This window comes from Bactrocera neohumeralis, chromosome 3 (assembly GCF_024586455.1).
Source record: "Bactrocera neohumeralis isolate Rockhampton chromosome 3, APGP_CSIRO_Bneo_wtdbg2-racon-allhic-juicebox.fasta_v2, whole genome shotgun sequence".
Classification (NCBI taxonomy): Eukaryota; Metazoa; Arthropoda; class Insecta; order Diptera; family Tephritidae; genus Bactrocera; species Bactrocera neohumeralis.
Window position 1 is genome coordinate 38,604,520 of NC_065920.1, and position 19,557 is coordinate 38,624,076.

Below are 19,557 nucleotides of genomic sequence, written 5' to 3' on the forward strand. Positions count from 1 at the left end.
TGTTTATTGTCGTTTTTTTGTATCTATTTCAAAATATGTATATTTAGCATATATATTGGCTTATCAAAATTTTTATTTTTACACAAATGAAAAAAATACAGGTACAAAAACTTAAAATGAGCTTAACCGTGCGATTCTGTAACTTGAGACAGTCTCAAGTCTCTAAATTTGAGATTTTAAGTTAGAGACAATTTTTGAGACTTGAGATGATTTTGCTATTCTGTAAGTGACAGTCACAAAACCTATTACATTTCATTATTCAGAGATGTTTTTACACTTGAATGAAAATAAATATGTCGATAACAAATATTAAATTTTCTATAACATAGTCAAAAAACATAATTATCAATGAAAATAAAAATATATGTTGACTTTGTTTCATAATATTTACGAAATTTATGTAAAATCATGTTGCTTACAAAATATAAAGAAACGACAATCGATTAATATCTATGATGATCTCTATTCAGTATATTCAAAATGGCAGACAAGAGTTCTTTTTAGTTTTGTGACCTGCTAAATTGAGACTTTGCCTCAAAATGTCTCATATAGAGACTAGAGACTGGTACAGAATCCCGCTATAATTCGTATCAATAAAGTTTACGTACATTATTTAAACTAACACTAAATACAAAAGTTTGAGACATATTTAGTATTTTGTTGGCCCTCCTTTTGCTGTAATAACTGCCTGTAGACGTCGTGGCATACTTTTTACTAAATTTCTGGTATCATTTTCGGTGATTTTGGCCCACTCAGTCGATAAGGCAGCTTTTAGGGACCACCAGACATTAACCCTATTGAACATATCTGAGATTTATTAGAAAAGCGTATACGAAAACATAGAATTTCATGCAGAGTCCCTAAAAGCTGCCTTATCGACTGAGTGGGCCAAAATCACCAAAAATGATACCAGAAATTTAGTAAAAAGTATGCCACGACGTCTACAGGCAGTTATTACAGCAAAAGGAGGGCCAACAAAATACTAAATATGTCTCAAACTTTTGTATTTAGTGTTAGTTTAAATAATGTACGTAAACTTTATTGATACGAATTAAGCTCATTTTAAGTTTTTGTACCTGTATTTTTTTCATTTGTGTAAAAATAAAAATTTTGATAAGCCAATATATATGCTAAATATACATATTTTGAAATAGATACAAAAAAACGACAATAAACATTAATTTTAAAACCAAAAAATGTGTTGTAATTTAATAAAACTAGGTGTATGTAAATTTTATTGGTCCACTGTATATAAAAATTCACCCAAGTATCACTAAATACCTAACACATATGTATGTATGTATTCCAAAATAAATTCATACCTTGCTAATTCTCGTTCCGATGGGAATTTATAAAATGATTCGGCTCCCGCACATCGGCACACACAAGATTTCGGCATTCTTCTGTAAACACACACTTATTAATAACTTCGACATATTTCTAATATATCCTTACCTTAATCTTGGTTTATTTCAGCAACAAAATTTATAAACAATATAAACAATAAAACTTTATTAATAACACTAATGCGAATATGTATTATTAAACACTTCAACATTTCTCTTTAAACTCAATTTCCAATTGATGTCACAGTATAACGGCTAACGAATTGTCAATTTGTATACATATGTCAAACGACAAATTACCACCCAGGATTGTATCCTATTGCATGCAAAAATTTGGAAATACTTGAAGCGTGTTTAAAAATTGCACAAAAAAAACAACTGATTTAATATTAAACAACAAGTAATATCCCAATAAAAATGAACAGATATGCAAAGTAATTCAATATAATCACTTAAATGACGTAAACACTTACATTATTTAATATCTTTTAAAGTCTCGATCATCAAAATTTAAAATTTATATGTATGTAGTTTAAATGCTAACACAACACCCTGATTACCATGAAAGTAGCAAAAAAAGTGTAACACAACACCCTAAGATTTTCTAGAGGTGAGTATATGAATGTAAACAATAAAAAGGTTTATTACTGTATATACTGAGATCCTGAGTGTGACAGCAATCGCCACAATCGTCTTAAACTATTAATATTAATTAACCACCCCTTAATAAAATTGAAATTATTTGTTGTGTTTTTTCCTAACTCATCTACGACCCGAATTGTTTTTAAAACTTTTTCTGCCTCATCTAAAAACTGGTTTTGCTCTGGGGAACTTATAAAAACTTTTGGGTGGGTACAAAGGCCTCAGTCGAACTGCTATTAAAGATATCGAATAATTTATTGAAAAAAAGAAACGAAATCCGCGGTATTAATAAAACTCATACTATTTGAGTTTAAGGCTTCTGAGCTGTAAAGAGAAAGCATACCTGAAGCGACCGTATTACTTAACACTTGAGACGCGAATTTAACTTTCATTTTTTGAAAGGTATTGGGGTAAATATGAGCATCGGTTAATTTATGCGCACACCGTTAACTCGACTTAAGAGTCCTGTTTATAAAAATGGACTATATCTGACCAACATACGCGACTATTTTTATAATCAACTTTATTTTTCATATTTTGTAAGCAGTTTCGATTACATTTTAATAAATGGGGGCTATCGTAAAAAAAACATATTTCCTTACCATTAACGTTGAAAAAAGGCCGTGACATTGAAACACCTAACAAATTGGCCAAATTTTGAAAATTGGTACAAAATGGCAAGGAACTAGCCCTGTATTTTGAAGTTGGGTAATGGCTTCAGAATATATTTCTTGAGGACATCCCCTTTACATGAGTCTCTAATAAAAAAAATAAGCTGACGGGTGGGACCAAGGTTCCCCACCTATACCTTGCACCATTATGGTCATTGCAGTTGTGGCTATTCTAGATGTGCGATTTTCATCGCCATAATCTTCAAGACCTATCACCCTATCAAATTTCCTATCATACTGCAAATGACATTTCAGTGATAGCGTAAGACTTTACGCTGCTTTGGGTGCAACCTGGAAAACGGGGCCAATCTGCGACAAAATTATGTAACGTAATTTCCAAGGGAAAACTGAGTTGGTGCTTTGGGTAGCGTTAAGTGATTGGCGACAAAAAAAATACACCCAAAGCTAAAGTTTTAAGAAAACTATCATATCGCCGACCCTGACTTTGGCGATTACTATTAAGAAAACTACTCCTAATACAAGCATCTACATCTTTCTAATTCAGTAGCCATTTGGACCAACTGAGCTTTTAAACTCCTATTCTCCTGTCCTTTTTCATCTAATTTTATTTTATTTTTAAAATCCCATTCTCTTCCCTCAATTTTTTTTTCTATCTGTCCCTGCTGTCAGACCCCTACCTGTTTGCGCGGCTGTTTTCCTTACTATTTAGTAGTTCCTCCTCAAGAAGTGGCAGAGGCTCTAGAATATTATCGCGGTCTTCCCTCTCTAAAAGCGGAAGCAGCTGCCTCGATGCACCGTTTGCATTTGATGCAGATCCTTCCATTTGGGGGAAAAAATCTTCAACGCCCATTTCAATAGGTTTTTCAAAAAAAGAATTTGGGGCGTTAAATATTGGCTCAATAATTAAATTTATATCCGGAACGGCTCTAGGACGCAATTTTTTTGCGTTACGCATTTCTTTAGAAAAATGCCACTCACACGCAAAAATGTGTTTGTGTTTTTTCATTTTGATCTTCAAAAACACATAAAGGTTTGAGCCAACATTTACGCCTATTAAAAGAAACAAAATAAAATACGAAATGTTATGTAAAATCATAAAATATGTACATACATATAATACTAATAATAATAATAGTGCAAAAAGTGCATACTTAAAGACTATTTTAAAGTACAATTTAGTTTATAAATATCATAAATATTCAAAGATAAATCGTTGCTTTAAAATAATTTATTTAGTTAAATAACGGCAATGACAACAAATTCATAGCTCTGAACACGTAGAGCATTGTATAACCCTACGAATAACAAAAGAATCAGCTGTTTTCCAAGAATTTTTCACAGCTGAGATCACCTGATCAAAATCTGCTTTTTTTAAGCACAGAGATGTAATTAAAAGAAATGTAGTAGATCAACTTTTTTTTGAAAAGGTATTTGTAACGGAAAACATTTATTGTTCAATTCAAAACCTGTCGTAAAGCATCGTAAAATCGTAAAATTATACATTTTTACTCTTGTTTTTTTATAATTTTACGATTTTACGATGCTTTACGACAGGTTGTGAATTGCTCAAATGAAAACTTTCAAGAATATTTTTGAAACAAAAGTTTTTTGGATATTTATTGCTCTTCCTCACCACCTCTGAAGTTGCAATGTAGGCGGGCTACCGATCTTTTTTGGGTGTTCGGTTCCCCAGGAGGCCTATTTTCTTCTTTTTTTGTGCGTATGTGTTAGTGAAATTTGAAGGATTGGTTACTTGTAGGTTTATACAATGACGTAGAGTGCGACAGACTGCAAGCGAGATTTGTCAAATATTCATCCAATCTATTTTACTTGCACAATTGAAACACTTATTTCATGGAAAGTCAAAGTCACAAACACTTTTTGCACGATTTAACGTTTTTTACTCACCGTTCGAGATCCGTTCCACTGTTCGGAAAACTGAATATTCTGCCTCCCTCGCTGCAGCCAGCAACACATTTCTTCCAACTGCTGGCTTTTTGCATGTTTTCGGCATGTTGTCTGTAAAATAAAATAAAAAAGTATTAAATAAATGCAAATTTAGTTAATAAAAATTAAAATATACTTACAGCTTTCAATCTGCGTGCTGTTTCGCATTCGGTATTCTTCGAAATAATGGCCGTTACAATGGAAAATGAAAAAAGGCTCCATTCGAATAATAATTTGGCGGGATTTTAATCTGGTCGTCCCTCTTTTCCAATTGCTAAACGTCAAAACCTACTGAACTCGATTAGCTGTCAAAGTTCAGTAGGTTTTGTTTAGCAATTGCTCTCTCACTTCCAGTGATGTGGTGAACACATAGAGCGCGACAGACTGCAAACTAGATCTGTCAAATATTAAAATACACACGTTCTTATGGGCAGTGTTATTTTGACAGCTGCACGACTACACGACTGCAGGCCGACAGTTGTCGTTTTCGCTAACTTCAATATCCTCCTATTTTTGCCAACGACAGTAGGACGACAGTAGAGTTGACAGTAGAATGAAAGATAGAAAGAGGAGGTAGAGTGGTGATGCCACTAATATATCAAATGTAAAATTATTCACAGCTCTAACAAACTTGAAGTTATTTTACAAATAAATGCGTAAAATAGCTCTATTATATCATTTGTAATAACAATTGATAACTGAAAGCAAAAATATTTACCTATTTACTTATTTTTTGCATAAAAAATTTCACTTTGAATAAAATATTAAAATTTCATTGAAGTGAAAGGTATTAGTATGGCCACAACGAAATTGTGTACATGCAAAATGGACAACTGCGTTGTTTTGTGTACATGCCGACCATTGTGTTGTTGTTGCTTTTCAAAATGTACATGTAGTAAGATGAACAACGACGTTTTCAGTTCACTGTCGTGCTGCTGCAGTCTGTCGCGCTCTATGTGTTCACCACTTGAGTAAGCAGGAGTTAAACATCTCTTTATCTCTGCTTGGGTCATGCCTCTGCTTCGCCTGTTGTTGAGGTTACATTTTTTCTAAATATTAAAAAAACTCAAAAACATGCCATTATAATACATCGAAATAAGGAGTGCAAAATAATTTTTAACAGAAGTTGAATAAAAATTAAAATGAAAATATTTGCACAATTATTAAAACATTATGCGGATCTTTTTATAATTTTTTCATATATACTACTGTGATCAAATTGAAAGGTGAATTAATTTATACTTCGCGTGTTTTTCGATAAAATTCGGTAAAATTTTCTGTAAGTTGATAGTACTGTTAGTGACATCTATGCTAAATTTCACGTCAAAGTATTCATTAGTATTTGAGATACGCGTCGTTTTGTAAGGCTCTAAAAGTGAATTCTTCGATTTTTAGTATGTCTGAATTTATTGAACAAAGAAGTGCGCTAATGCACCATCTCATACTGCATTGGTTATTCGGGATTTACCTTCGTGTAACTTCTTGCTATTCAGCAAATTCACATGACTACTCCGAGGACACCGTTTTGACTCAATTGAGGATATAAAAGCGAAGAAGCTTCTGATGGCCATCACGACGGAGGATTTTTCCAAGTGCATAGATGACTCGAAATTTCGTAGGCATAAGTGTATTGCAGCGGGAGGGTAATACTTCGAAGGAAATGAAATGGACAAAATTCACCTTTCAATTTGATCACAGTAGTATATTAATTAATTTTTGGAGTTAGCATTATTAATCACCATTAAATTGTCTGCAAATTGGTAAATAAACTTTTGTAAATCGATTAACAATCATTAATAAATAAATCAGTAACGAAAGAAGAAAGCGAAATATAAATAGCTCGATAACCAAATTTAGTTACATACATAAGTATGTACATACATATGTACATACAGTGGGGAGCAAAACCGTCAACATGTTTACTGAATGCGACTAGAGGTGCTTATAACTTTTTTCTATTAGCAGTATCGGCAACATTTATACACCAAAATAAAGATAATAATTCAATTTATTAAAAATAGAAAACAGAACAGCTTTTATTTATTCTTGAACGAAAATATACGATAAATTCCATTTACAAGTCATTTTGACAGTTTTGCACTTATACACTTAGACTTAAGTTCTTTACAGGGCTTTGTACTTTGTCCATAGACCTTTATTTTTTATTACGCTTTTTATGCGTCTAGGCATACTTTCAACCAAGTTTTCAATAATTGAGTGGGGTATATTTCTCCACTCCGTCTGTACCCGACTCCACAGTTCGTCCATGTTGGAAGGCGGATTTCGATACTTAGCCAGCTACTGCTTAACGTATGCCCACAGATTTTCTATCGGGTTAAGGTCGTGACTTTGTGCTGGCCATTTGAAAGTTTTAAAACTTTGATTTTGGAGCCATTCTTGGACAATTTTCGCCGTATGTTTGGGGTCGCCATCTTGTTGGAAAATTATTTCCTCCGCTGGAGAGGTACATTCGTCCACAAAGTCAGGCAACTGTGAATTTAGAATATGCAGATATATGTATCTCCTTATTCATTAATCCACTTATTCTAAACAAAGGACCAATATGCCACCACGTGAAGCAACCCCAAATCATCAAACTTCCGCCACCGAATTTGACAGTTTGCTTTACCTGTCCACGCTGAAGCTTTTCTTGCGGACGATGCCAAAAATATGCCTTACCATCAGATTGATACCTGTTAATTTTCGTCTCATCTGACCATATAACCCTTTTCCAGTCCTCAATTGTCCAATCTCTCCGTTCTCGGCAAAAAAGAAGTCTCATTTCGTTCAGATAAAGCAGGTTTTTTTTTGTTTAACCGCAGCAACCATACCAATTTTATTTAAAGAGCGTCGAACTGTCCATATACTCGCTTGAAGTTCTAACTTAGCAGCAGCTTCTCGAGGAGTCCTACATTCATTTTTGCGTAATAATCGCTCAACAGCACGGGCATCACCATCGGTAAGCTTCCGCGGGCGGCCTCCAGCGTTTACAACTTGGACAATATTTTGTCTTTTCTTCACATTTATTACCGTTTGTCGACTTATATTTAACTTTTCGGCAATTTTCCTAGCTGAATAGCCGTTTTTAATTAAAACAATAACTTTATCTTCGACGTCTCGCAGTAACTTTCGCATTTGTTTTTTTTTTTTTGATTCACAAAAAACCCCTGGAAAAATTTTTAGTTATCGCCACGACAGACAAAACGTTTATAATATAAATTGTTAACTCCGTCTCTACTCAGATCTTCGATTGAATTACCGAACCCAGCCATTCCGGTAAATATAGCGGGACTTTCATGGCATACTTATACAGTAGTGCAAAACTGTCAAAATGACTTGTAAATGGAATTTATCGTATATTTTCGTTCAAGAATAAATAAAAGCTGTTCCGTTTTCTATTTTTAATAAATTGAATTCTTATCTTTATTTTGGTGTACGAATGTTGCCGATACTGCTAGTAGAAAAAAAAATATAAGGACCTTTAGTCGCATTCAGTAAACATGTTGACGGTTTTGCTCCCCACTGTATATCCTGAAGCTTTAGTATCTCTTATCATCAAAATACATACACACTTATGTACATACATATGTATGTACATATATCAAACATTGTGATTTGATGCATAGTAAATATAATAATATAACTACATATGTGATAATACTTACATGTACATATTTTAACTAAACATTTTGGAACAATCAAGTACTAATAATTTAAAAGCTAGTATAATTTCAATGTATTATCTTCACTATAAAAGAATTTAATTTATACTTCAGTCTAAGTAACACATGGCCGGTTGTGCTAACATCAAAAATTTAAAAAGTAAGAATAATTGAAGATTTTATTCCCAATTATTTTTTAGCTTACATTTCAATTTATAATCGCAATATTCAGGGGTGTTGTGGAATCTGATAGTTGTCGGAATCAGAATTGAAACCGATCAAAAAAAGCAGTAGGTGTCATGAATTCAGATATTATTGGTTTGATATTCGAAACAGAATCTGTATCGGTTTTGGGTGTCACGGAAACCAATTTTATCGGTTTTGCTGTCAGAAACAAATCAAGAAGATACTTAGTCGCACACAGATCTGAAATGTAAGTTAAGAAATCAAGTTATTTTATTGTTACGAATTGATTAATCTTTATTTCTATAGGAGAATACATAAGAATAAAATACGAAATGTCTTAATTATTGAAAAATGCGGATATTTAAAAGAAAGGCTGCTTTAGAGGCTTAAAAAAAATCGATTTTTTGACTTTTTTTTTTTGGGAGGGAAAGAAATAATTGACTAAAGCGAAGTTTCTAGGATTTATAGTTATTTAAACATCATCCGCAAATTTTTTTTATACGAAACCTTTAAAGGCTTACCTTTGGGAAGCAATTGCCAGATGCTTTTCGCATAAGTATGTATGTATGTATATGCCGGTCAAGATGCAGGTCGCGATTTCTTTCGGAAACAAAAAATTCAAAGAGATTCATAGTTTTTAATAAATTATGTTCAAGTTAAACTAATAAAACTAAAAAAAAAATTAAAAATTCTAAAATTTGAAAAAAGTGGTTTTTGACTGAAAAAATTTTACGCTAACATAAGTATGTACATAAGTATGTATATTCAAAATTAAGTTTTCTTAGTTCTTTTAGTTTAAATAGAAGACAACTTAATGCCAAAGATTTGCCCCAAATTCCATAAGGCGTTTAGTTTTTTTCTGTCCTGTGCGAGTTAAGGAATGTATTCCTTATAATATGAACAAACATCAAAACAACCTTTTGTTTCAGTAAACAGAATGTAGAAACAACCTTGAGTTGGAACAATTGAAATGCACCATCACTACAACAAGCAATCCTAAACAAACAAGCATCAATACAACATTGAGTTTGAATACCACAACAACCTTATCTTAAAACAAAGCAATTATATCTAAGCAAGCAATATATGTATGTATATGTAAACAAACCTAAACAAATAATATAATCTGTATCTTAACAAACTATCAACTAGTAATAAGTACACATACTGGTTAGTATAAATAGAAGTAAGAACCATGTTATAAGTTAGTCTTAAGAGTATAAATAAAGAGTACACATTTCGGTGCAGCTCAAAATATATTCTTTTGACTCATTTTTACTTCTGGTAAAAATTAACTCGCGCTAATTAAGAAAAATCGTAGAACAGAAAAACCGAAAAATCGCGCGAGTTAATACATGACTTACACTGAACCCAACTGATAATAGCTGCCACACATACATATACATCTGCCTAGCAATAAGCTGACATCACTTACTATAAGATAACACTATCCAAATAACTAAACTAATTGTCATCCACATCAGTAATTTTCCACTTCAGTACTTTTCCACAATAGAATAGAAACCACAAAACTACAACTGATAAATATATTACTTTGAAGCTAAGTTCTTGTATAAATACAAGCACTGATAAATATATTACTTTGAAGCTAAGTTTTTTGTATAAATACAAGCACCCGCTTGTATACAACATCTTTTTCTGTTCATAAAATTCACACTGTTTAAGTGATTAAATAAAGATCGCTCTACGGAGCTAAAAATATATTTTTTAGAAAATAATAAAGTGTAAACTTTAATTCGCGCCAAAGTTTTCGCTTTCTGCCCAAGCGCTCACACATATAAGTATGTATGTATCTGCTAGACGCTCGGTCACTATTTCCCTTCTAGCTTCGACAATTTTTCAAATTCCCGTTTATAACTTTGGGGAATGATTCTATTTTATTTTTAAATGAGAAATAAAGAGATTTAAGCAAAAAAAAAATTCAAATTTTTAAAGCTTTTAAAGCAGGTTCCCCCTTAAAGAAGATTTACAAAACGTAATAAACGTAATTAAACATCCAAATGCGTCTTTATTCATTCGATAAATCTTATCTCCTAAACTCTTTCTTTAATTCAGAACTCATTAAAAACTTCAATAAGATTGCTACCAATTGTATTAATTTGCAAGTTTTGTCACATTAGTACACAGCTGATTCGAATATTGGTTTTGTATATGTTCGAAAAGACGAAAATCCAATCAGATTCTGTGACACCAATGAAAATCAGAATTGGTTTGCAATTCTGACACACACACAATTCCACAACACCCCTGATTATTTTATTTCGAATTATTTGCCTATTATTTGACAGTCATAATTATCCGTTAGCTCCAAAATATTCTAACAGATGATGTTAACTGTTGGCTAAATTGAGTAAGTATTCAATAGATGGCGCTATGTTAAAAACACAAATTTAATAGCATAATAACTACGTATTGCTGAAACCAAGATATAACCTAAATTTATTTTGTATTTTAATATTAAAATAATTAGTGATTATGCTAGAAAATTGTAGCTTATATAAAACGTTTATATTTTTAACATAGCGCCATCTGTTAGAAAATTTTGGAGCCAACAAATAATTCTGACCGTCAAATAATAGACAAATAATTTGCAATAGTATAATATTGCGATTACAAATTAAGATGTAAGCTATCCTGTAGTGCTGAACACATAGAGCGCGACACGACATGGCAGCACGACAGTGAATCCTTCTACTTGAATATTTGTAAGAAGGCAGCGACATAACAATGCCCGGCATGTGCACAAGACAACACAGCTGTCCATTTTGCATGTACACAATTTCGTTGTAGCCATACTAATACCTTTCACTTCAATGAAATTTTAATATTTTGTTCAAAGTGAATTTTTTTTATGCAAAAAATAAGTAAACAGGTACATTTATTTGTTTTAAGTTATCAATTGTTATTACAAATTTTATGCTTTTATTTGTAAAATAACGTCAGGTTTGTTAGAGCTTTGAATAATTTTACATTTTACATATTAGTGGCATCACTCCTCTACTGCCGTCCTTATGTCGTTGGCAAATATAAGAATATTTTGAAGTTAGCGAGAGCGACAACTGTCGGCCTGCAGTCGTGTAGTCCTGCAGCTGTCTAAACTGTGTCCTTTAAAAGGTGTGTATTTTAATATTTGACAGATGTCGCTTGCAGTCTGTCGCGTTCTGTGTTCAGCACTTGTCTCTCAAATTGGATCAAATTGCACACGGTGTGCAATGAAATTTAAAATCGGTTCAGTACTTAAGGCGTCCATCGCGGATAAACAACGTGACACGTGGTTTTTGATTTTTTTGAACCTATTTTTGGGGACGAAGGATGTCGATGAAAGCGTCCTTCATTTCCTTTGGCTCGTTAATGTATTTTTCTAAGAGGGAAAGACGCTTTTCATCGGCTTCCTTCATTGCCTCATTCGCCTTTACAAAATCATCCCGCATTTCCTCCATTACCATTATTGCTGATTTTTTTTCTTTACAACATCGCTTGACGATGGCCGAGTGCAACTACGCGACGAAGACGAGCCATCGCCTAGACTTGGGAGCGGATATTCTCCTTCCATATCGGCCTCCACGTAGATTGGTTCCATATCAACTGAAAATGGAACAAACAAATAAAAGTTGTTATGGAATTATGGAATCTACTCCAATGCGCTATAAACTTACCCACAATGCTATCCTTCACAACACGACTTGGGGAGCCACCCGATGGGCAAATTTTCTGCTTTTCTTCTCTAAAAATATAAAAAAATATTTAATATTATATGTTTACCTCATAATTTATTACTTACCTGCATTTGTTAGTGAAATTATGAAGTTTTATCTTCATTTCGGTAGACGTATAATAGCCCTGACAGACGACAGCGCTAATATGCATTAGCGAGCTTAATATACATTTACTTACGCATTTGGCGCATGTTAATGCAAGTCTGTAATGCACAAGAATTTCGTGCATTTAGCTGAATTTACCAAATTTTAGAAGGCAACACTGCTCAAAAATGGTCGATTTTTGCTATTTTTTGACAGATGTAGCTTGAAGTCTGCCGCCTCCTTTTCGTTTACAGCATCAGAGGTAAGCAGTTTTATAGCCCTGACAGACGAGCAAAATTAATGCGCTTTAAGCAACTCTAATGCGCATTGAAATTTTATGGTGACAGACGGCAGACTTGTGTATTTGGACAGCTGATAGTGAAATTTGTTTATTTATTAAAACAAAAAGTGAAATGAAAGTGTTTGAAAAAGTGAAGAATATTGGGAAATGGATAGCAAACTGTGCAAACAAGGCGGCAGATTTCAAGCGACATCTGTCAAACAATGGCAAAAATCTGTAATTTTTAACCAATGTTGCCTACTAAATTCAGCTAAATGCACGAAATTCTTGTGCATTACAAACTTGCATTCACGTGGGTCAAATGCGAAAATAAATGTAAATTAAGCCCGCTAATGCATATTAGCGCTGTCGTCTGTCAAGGCTATTATATTGCTAATTAAATTATGTGTAAGTATATTAACAAAAACAAATTTCAATCATTCATTACAATCAATTATTGCTTTTAATTTCACTCTATTATCTTTGAACGTAGTTAATAATAAACGAATTTTTCGTTATATTTATATTGATTGTCGAAAAATACCAAAATTTCTCCTATTCATTTTTATTTCACTTTTTTTTTTTAAATAAATAAACAAATTTCACAAACAGCTGTCTAAATACACAAGTCTGCCGTCTGTCACCATAAAATTTCAATGCGCATTATCGTCGCTTAAGGCGCATTTGTTTTGCTCGTCTGTCAGGGCTATAATCATGTCCAACCAGAGAACATAAAACATAGAGAAGGTGCAGGTTCGACAGCGAACATTTGATAAATTTGCGACACGGAATCTCACCACACAAATACAGAATTCACGCTGTGAAATGTTAACATTTTTAACAGTTCTCCACATATTCAACAAAGAATATGAAGACAAATAAATATGTACGGCTTATGATGCCATAGCATGTACGCGCAATCAGGGAATATTGAAGAAAAATAAGTTCTTTGATATTCCATTTTTAACAGCGAAAAATGTGTACAAATACAGCTCTCTCACATACTCAATAATATGAAGAGACATAAATATGTATGCATGCTCCTTATGATACTCCCAACAACAGCATTGTGATATTTTCATGGTTCAATTTTTGCTTTCGCAATGTATGCAAATATGTATACATATATGCTTTTGCGTTTTGCCGTCGGCATTTACATATTGGCATGTAATAATTATGATATGAGTATAATTTTGTATGAATGCATGTATAGTACTATTTACAGTCAATTTAGACTTGTATATTTAACAATTTAATTTGATTTTTACATAATATACTATACCAATAAATATTTTTGTATTATGTTTCTTAGTAATAGAAATTGAATTTATCACAACAATGCATACATATACAGTGGACCAATAAAATTTACATACACCTAGTTTTATTAAATTACAACACATTTTTTGGTTTTAAAATTAATGTTTATTGTCGTTTTTTTGTATCTATTTCAAAATATGTATATTTAGCATATATATTGGCTTATCAAAATTTTTATTTTTACACAAATGAAAAAAATACAGGTACAAAAACTTAAAATGAGCTTAATTCGTATCAATAAAGTTTACGTACATTATTTAAACTAACACTAAATACAAAAGTTTGAGACATATTTAATATTTTGTTGGCCCTCCTTTTGCTGTAATAACTGCCTGTAGACGTCGTGGCATACTTTTTACTAAATTTCTGGTATCATTTTCGGTGATTTTGGCCCACTCAGTCGATAAGGCAGCTTTTAGGGACTCTTTGGATGAAATTCTATGTTTTCGTATACGCTTTTCTAATAAGTCCCAGATATGTTCAATAGGGTTAATGTCTGGTGATTGGGGGGCGTATGGAGTTGTTTACAATTGTATAGCAACCATTCACGTACTAGATAAGACGTGTGCTTTGGGTCGTTATCCTGTTGAAAGTAGTAGTGGTTGCTATCAAGACCCAATTTAACCACACTTGGACGTAAATTATTTTTTAAAATGTTCAAATACATGTACTTATCCATTTTTTCAGTAATAAATTCCAATTGTCCAACTCCAGATGCAGCCATACACCCCCAAACCATTACATTACCCCCACCGTGCTTTACTGTTGGCAATAAATTTTTTTCTTGAAACTCCTCATTGACCTTTCTCCACACTTTTTGTGCCCCATCCGAACCAAATATATTAAATTTTGATTCGTCGCTGAATATAATATTTTCCCAAAACGAATTCGGTTTGTTTACATGTTCTATAGCGAACGCAAACCTCTTTTCCTTATTAACCTTGATTATGTATGGCTTACGGCGTGCCACTCGTCCATGATAACCAGCACTATACAACACATTCCTTACAGTTTGGGGATTTATTTTTTTTTGTGTACTATCGTATATGTCTTGAGTTAATTTCACTGCGGAAATTCTTGGATTTGCACTAACGGCTGTAACGATATTGCGTTCTTCACGGGGCGTTAAAATTTTTGGTCTACCCGATCGTGGCTTTGAATGCAAATTCCCAGTATTAATATACGACTTGATAATAGTTTGCACACTTGAATGGGATTTTCCAACCACTTTACCAATTTCACGTAAAGATTTATTTTCTAAATATAATTTAATTATTAATTTTCGCACTTCTAAATGTATTTCTTTACCACGACCCATTGCAACCAACTAAGTCACACTTTTAAGATAAAATGACAATAAAACGCATATTAAACTTACCATTTCAATATTACAATTGTTTACAATCAACAATTATGGGAATGCAACAACTTTGTACCGTTCAGTGAATATTAACAAATTAGGCTGTACTGTGTGTATGTAAACTTTCTTGATGCGTTTTTTGGGGTTTTTCTCTTTCGCAGCGACAATGCCAAGCTAGGGGTAAATTTAACGGGATTAAGATAATGCATCACAATGCAAGTTAATACCACCAGTTCATATTACATGAACATATTGTATCTGTTATAAATATGTAACCCATATGGTACTTTCCTAATACTGTCCGCCTTAGGTGGTCTAAAAATGTAACTCATAGATTGTAAGATGAATCTTCCCACTTGTAACATATGTCCTACATATGTCCTATCTCAAGTGGATTGTAGATATACTTCCTAGAATGTAAGATTAATATTTGTATCTAGGCTTAAGCAAAATATTGTATTTAAGAAAATGTAATAAAGAAAACGAGGCAGTTGCCCGTAGTTGCCCACGAAAACTAAACGGAGTTTTTAATTGGCGATCCTGCCAGGAGAATCGTAAAACTCCTGTTGGACCAAAACCAAAAAAAAAAAAAAAACAAACAAAACGCAAACAAGTATCGCGAATTCGCGAGAAAAGAAATACAAAGTACTAGTGTGTTACTCAAAGCGTACGGTAGCAACTAGAAACGCGCTAAGCAATTAACGGCAAAATAAAAATCGCTAAGAGACATAAGAAAAAATCTCAGCGCCATAATTGAAAAAAAAATCGAGTGTTTGCCAACTGCCTATCGAACGCGCCACGTCTATACGGATTACGAGCGAAAAACAAGCTAACGTACGCGTTACAACAATTGAAAAAATAAGTAAAATTGAGAAACAAAAAACTACAACAGTTTCACAAATAAAGTGATTTTAAAATGTGAATTGAAAAACCAAAAACTGAAAGTGAAAATTTTTGAAAATTTCAAACAAATAGAAGAAAGTGCGTGGATCTATAAACTATCCACATAAAAACAAATAAATAAAAAAAATTCTGTAAATCAGAAATTTCACCAAAAAACTGATTTCATTTAAACCTCGCACACGGCCGCCAACGACGACCATTGCACAACCAACCGCCAAAATTCGACTTAAAAAGCAACAGCAGCAGCAAAGTCAACAATAGCCGCAACAGTAGTAACAGCAGCAACAGCAGAAATAGCAACAGTAACAACAGTAACAGTAGAAGCAGCAACATAAAATTAGTTGTAAGTAAGGCTTATACATATGTATTTATTAATTAAATTAAGTAAAAAAAATTGTTTATTGTGAGTATTAATTTGCTTCATGAAACTCACAAATACATATAGTATATAAAAAAGGGCAAACCCGAAAAATAACGATTATAAAAAATAGGCGATAGGAATAAAGAATTTTTAAGAGATCAAGATAATTTTATAATTTTTCAAAATGGCAGTGAATAATTTTACTGTAGACGATATAGCTAGATTAATAGCTACACAAACCGCAAACTTAAGAACTGAGATAGCTCAGTTGAGTAATAGAATTAAAATTCTAACAGATGCGTTACATGTAACTGAGTATGAAACTCAAAGAATTAACGATTCCATAACATGTGACGAAAATTTAGACATAATAAAGTCTTTGCCAGAATTTTCCGGTAAATCTTATGTCAGCTGGAGAGAAGCTGCAAAGAATTCGATGAGCCTATATATTGAAGGTAATAGAAGGTATTTTGGAGCATTAACTATCCTCCGAAATAAGATTGTAGGTAATGCCAATGATATGTTAACTAATCATGGCACAGTTTTGAATTTAGAAGCAATATTTGCAAGATTAGATTTTGCTTACGCCGACAGACGACCAATTCACGTAATTGATCAAGAAATGAGCGTTATGAGACAAGGATCGACATCCTTAATTGATTATTACAATGAAGTTAATCAGAAATTGACATTACTAATAAATAAAACTATAATGACGCACGGCACCAATTCCGATATTACAAAACAATTAAATATCAAGAATCGAGAAACCGCGTTAAGAACTTTTATAACTGGTTTAAATTACCCTCTAAACCAAATATTATTTACATTAACACCTACCGATTTGCCTAATGCTCTTGCTAAGGCACAAGAACTTCATTCAAATCAAATACGATCGCAATTTGCTTTGCAATTTACTAAAAACAATCATGAAATTGGTTCACGAAACCAGCCTCAACCTAACCGAAGATATTCAAATTTTCAGAATAACTTAAGGTACCCCCAAACAAATAATAATTCCTACCAAATGTATGCCAATCACCCAGAACCTATGGAAGTGGATCAATCAGTCCAATTAACAAATAAACCCAATCAAAGAAACCAACCACACGTGAGGAGTAACAGATATAATTGGCAGACAAATTATCAGCTAACAAATATACCAAAAAGGTCCATTGAAAGTGCACAAATAAGCACACAACCTCAACCAAAAATTCAACGAATTAATAATATTGGTGAGAACCATTTTTTAGGGTAAACTCCGATTTGCCGTATGTTATTAAAACCGATAAAAAAACTGGGCAAATCTTTAGAATTCTCATAGATACGGGGGCAACCAGCTCATATATACGAGCCGGAATTTATAATAATAAAAGCATTTTAGCTATTAAGAAGAAGGTTAGAACCATTCATGGTTCGACCATAATAAAATATTTTCATAATATCAACCTGTTTGGCATACAGGAACGTTTTTATGAAATTAACAATTTAGAGAGCGATCTTTTAATTGGAATTAATTTCCTAAATAAAATCGGAGCGACAATTGATATTCCGAATAGAAAATTGATTTATGGGAATAATAAAACAGAGAAAATAAATTTTCTCAATGATTTAATTATACTAAACCCCTTGGGACAAAAAAGTCCTGAGGCACCCGTCAGTAATAATATTAGCAAAAATGATACTAAGGATAGGAAAATTAATGAAGCAAATGCTCACAACATTTTAAAAATAAATAATGTTGAACATTCTAACGAAGTTGCTGATACGTACAAATGTAATAATAATGAAACGAAAGATATCAACATTTCATTGCTAAGAGAGGATGTTATTGAAATAATAAATAAAGCTCATCAAAATGTTAACATGGATTTACCTTTTAGCACAGATATTAAAGCAGAAATTAGAACTGAGGATGACAAACCTATATGGTCCAAACAATATCCTTATTCTATATCTGCAAATAATTTTGTTAATAAGGAAATCGAATGTTTACTCGCAAAAGGGATTATACGACATAGTAAAAGCCCATATAATTCTCCCGTTCGGGTCGTTCCAAAAAAAGGAATAAATGAAGATGGTAGTCCGAAATACTTTTCCACAATAGATTTAGAGTCTGGATTTCATCAGATATTGATGGAAGAAAACGATATAGAAAAAACAGCATTTTCTGTAAATAACGGGAAATATGAATACCTTAGAATGCCATTTGGACTTAAAAATGCTCCAAGTATATTTCAGAGAGCAATGAATAATATTTTACATGAATTTATAGGAAAATTTTGTCACGTATATGTTGACGACATAATAGATAGTATATTCAAAAACTCTAAAGGAACTGTAAGAGTGCAATAGAATGTAATAGAATGTAAGAGAATGCGATGAATGTAATAGAATGAACGACTGCTGTAAGAAGTGTCAATTGTCAATTGGGAATGTCTTGTGTGCTTTGCTGGGCGAATGAGTTTTATCGTTCTTTTTAAAACTGACTGTCAACGAAGCGAGACGTGCTGCGCACGTACGAAATAAAAGTTTAAATTAATTGATTCCGGCCATCACATCTCAGAAGTGGGATGGAGTTAATTTAAATCGACTGCCGCATAATTAAACACAAAAAAAAAAAAACACTGCCGAAACCAGAATTCTTCGTTTTTCATTTCACGTTTTCTGTAGACAGTGCATTTACCACGTTTTTTTTCCTGATTGTTGTTGTTGCTGCCACGATGTCGAATTTGTTATCACGTGCCCAAGTCATGAAAGTGCTACTGCAAACGGGTATTCAATTCGATCCTGATGCCACGATGAACCAGTTGCGACCGCTATATGATGAATACATTTCCGAGGTAACGAAAGCAAGTGAAAAAGAGGAAAACGCGAATGCCCTTGAAGATCCAGATGCCGCCGCCGACAAAAATACTCAAACTTCAATTCCCGCTACGATTGTGCAATCAATTCAACCTGTTGTTACGAGTGTACCTACGTTCATCGCCACTACGAGTGTTCAAAATTCAAAAGTGCTTACAGGTGTAACAACAACTGCCGCTTATGTCAGTGCTAAATTGTCAACTGCTGATACACGTGCATTGGTAACTACCCC

At 32.9% G+C, this 19,557-nt stretch overlaps 1 pseudogene; it reads right to left on the reverse strand.

Annotated features, from left to right (window-relative positions):
* Nucleotides 1-11,729: 11,729 nt before the first annotated feature.
* On the reverse strand, nt 11,730-12,303 carry LOC126753015 (uncharacterized; annotated as a pseudogene).
* Between the last annotated feature and the right edge of the window lie 7,254 nt (nt 12,304-19,557).